The sequence below is a fragment of the Crocuta crocuta genome, unplaced genomic scaffold, assembly GCF_008692635.1.
Source record: "Crocuta crocuta isolate KB4526 unplaced genomic scaffold, BGI_CrCroc_1.0 scaffold50, whole genome shotgun sequence".
In the NCBI taxonomy this organism is placed as follows: Eukaryota; Metazoa; Chordata; class Mammalia; order Carnivora; family Hyaenidae; genus Crocuta; species Crocuta crocuta.
In genome coordinates, this window is record NW_027527428.1 from 3,889,172 (window position 1) to 3,892,643 (window position 3,472).

Genomic DNA, 3,472 nt, shown 5'->3' on the forward strand with positions numbered 1-3,472 from the left:
CACAAATAAAAATAAACCCCAGACGCTGCTTTTCAATCAGAGGATTAGCCTAAATGTTGTGAAACAGAAAGCGTGAAACATGCATTGGAGAAATAGCTCTCTCCGCTCCTGGGCCTCGAAGCATGGCTCAGGGCGGCCGGCGGCTGCGTGGGGCCGCCCGTCCCCGCCCGGAGAGGCCGTTGATGATTTGTGCACGGTGTCAGTAAATGCTGTTATGACATTATTAATGCTCCGCACTCCGGCAAAGGACAATGGCCTATTGCCTCTTAATGTGCTGTCTGCTGCTGCAGTCGGAGCACATTAAATGAGGATTTCAAAAACCGTCAACTGTGTGTTTCTTTTTTTTCCTCTTTCCACCCAGGCCTGTCTGGGAGCTCCAGAAGCAACCTTGAAGCCTTAAGAAGGGGCGGGGGGGCGTATCAAGGCTCCAATATGCCCAAGAGGCTTTGGTGGGGGGGCCAGGGAGAAGGCAGGGGGTCTTCGGGGAGCCCCTGAGTGCATGTAGGAGCGCTGACCTTCCTCCAAGGGCAGCGAGAAGTGCTTGCAGTGGGGCCCTAGAGAAGCAGGGCTTGTGGCGGTCAGGGTTGGTGAGCTCCCCGCTTTGCCCCCTGCTGACACCCCAGGGGACCCGGAAAGCAGGCCTCCAGTGGGTTTTACTGGTCTTGCATAATGTTCTAAAAATACCGAGTCCACGTTTGACAATTATGCGACTGCTTGTGGGAAGTCCAGATTTCCGACTCTTGAAATAACTGGATCCATATTCACACAAGGCAACGGTTCGTGTCCCCTGGGGGACCGTGGGTCCTTGGCAATGCCTAACCCCTCCGGCCCCTTCCCACTAGGTCCCTGTAATAGATTGAACACTATGTGCTCCTCCCCCTCCCCTGCCCAGATTCATGTCCACCTGGAATCTCAGAACACAATCTGGTTTGGAAATAGGATCTGTGCAGATGTAATTCCTTAGGATGAGGTCATACCGTGGTAGGGCGGGTCCTTAACCCAATGACCGGTGTCCTTATAAAAAGAGGAGAGGACACAGCGAGACACACACANTGATCTAGAACTTCTGGCTTCCAGAACTGGGAGAGAGAATCAATTGCTCCTGTTTTAAGCCCTCGGTCTGAGGTAGACCCTGGAGACCACTGGAGTCCCTTCCCTTCTTCGCCTGGACTACCCCCCAGGTACTTTGAGCATGCACCCCTGCACAATAGTGCATCACCCACTTCCCCCAAATCCCTTCCTCAGAGTCCTGCTCCCCTGTTTTCGGACAGAGGCTCTCCAGCCTGGCCAGGGTATCCTGCTGCCCTGGGCTTCTGACCCTCCAGCCAGGCCGCAGGCCCGCGTGGAGGGCAGCGGGGGACAGCCAGGAAGTGCCCATATTCAGATTGTCCAGGCTGGTGCAGAGCTACACCCCGACACCCGTGTCAGCCTAGCTCGTGGTTCTGTTTGTAGCCTTGAGAGAGAAAAACAGCGGAAAGGGGATGCTTTTAGACACCTGCTGTGTCGGTCCTTGGGTGTGGGGCCCCCAGCACGTGTGCCCCCAATTCCTGCTCCCTAATCCCTTCTAGCTCGGAGTGACTCTGCCTCCTTCTCCGAAGGCCATGGCTCTCCACCCTGGCCGGTTACATTGACATAACCTAAAGCATTAACAAAACCCAAATGTGCCCCGGCCCCATCTTCGTACCGAACCAGGGCGGGGAGTTTCTGTTTCATTACGTTCTGCAGGTGAATCTGCTGAGTGAGGGCTGAGAGCCGCTGGCCTGTAGGGCAGGGTCTTGGCTCGGGTTCCCTGGAAGTAGATTCTCAGACAAGGATGCGAGTGGCAGTGGTTTATTTCGGAGGTGACCCCAGGACCATGGACAGAAGAGTAGAGGATGAGGCCGGGAAGGGAAGGAAGCCAGCATGGGGTGCGCTATGGAGCCAGCTGCTGCTGTGGGCAGGGAAGCTCTGGGAGCACTCCCCCTGCGGGAGCGGGAGAGGGGTATCTGTCCATTCCTCGAGGGCTGCACCAGGGCGTCGATTTCCTGGAGCTTCTGTCTTGCTCTTGCGTGTTCGAGCATATTCGCACAGTCAGAAATAAAGCTTCGGGCCGTGTTGCATGTTGTCAGTAACTTGCCTTTCGGCCTGCAGATGCGGATGTTGAGGGATGTTGGGAGGGCCCCGCAGCATCCACAACAGGCAGACAGTAAGAAGAAAAAGCATAACCGCCATGCCGTGAGGGCTCATAGGCGCCAGGCAGTGGCTGTTTACAGGCATCCATGGGTTAATTTTCAGGTCCCCCTAAAGAGCCTGATTGAGGGGCGCTTGGGTGGCTCAGTCGGTCAGGCGTCTGCCTTTGGCTCAGGTCATGATCTCACGTTTCTGAGTTTGAGCCCCACATTGGGCTTTCTGCTGTCTGCACAGAGCCCACTTCAGAGCCTCTGTCACCCCCTCTCTCTGCCCCTTCCCCACTTGCACTCTCTCTCTCTCTCCTTCTATCTATCTCAAAAAAAGAGCCTGATTGACAGCCAAGGAAGCTGAGGCATAAAGAGGGTATTTCTGAGGTTTCATGACCCGAGATTCACAACTTCCTCCTAATGTCTACAACAGGCAGCGAGCAGGACCTTTTACACGGATCTGGGCTGTAGGCAAGAGGCTGACAGAAGGGAACAGTCTGAAAGGAGGTGGCTCGCTGGTCTGGCTCAGAGGGTATCTTTGACTGCTCCTCGTCTCCCTGCCTGGCCGCAGCAAGCTGTCAAATGGCCGCGGGCACTCTCCCCTGCCCACCTCAAAGCCCACATGCAGGAAGGGAAGGCCCAGAGCAGGTCGGGAAGACCCTCTCCCACCTTCTGAGCCAAACCAGACATGGCTGTACCCCTCCTCCCCTTTGGAAGTGCCAAAAGCATAACCCTTAAGCTCACATGAGACTCTTAGAGGGGCCCTTTCATTCCCGAGTGTAGATATGGCTTTCACCTTGACATCCAGGGCTTGAATTAGTGCCTGGGTGTGTGGCGAGTGTGGGCCTGGCAGAGACCCCTGCCCTCAGATGGCTCTCAGGCCAGCCTGCCGCGATGCCTGAGTTTCCCGCCACCATCCATCACTTCTCTGCACGGAGGCTCGGTCGACATGTCCTTGTTCAATGCAAATTCGCTACCTAGCTGGAGTAACACATTAATCCGCCAACACCAATTCATCATTGGCTTTCACATTAGCAGAGAGCAAGGCGATGAGATAATAGACCATGGGACAGGTGAATTCTGATGAAGAAGGGGCGGAAAAAGCAGGGGCAGGAGTCATTGCTGGTGAGGAGTGGCTCAGAAGTACAGCCGGGGGGGTGCGCTGGCAAAGGGGAAGGGGGTGAGGGCCCCAGTTGGAGGGGACCAGGGCCGGGTGGGTGAGAAGAAAGGTTTTCTCCTCTTCTCAACCAGGCTGCGGAATCACTACCAGGAATCGCTACCAGCCGTGGAAAGATTCTCAGGGTCATCAGATCCTT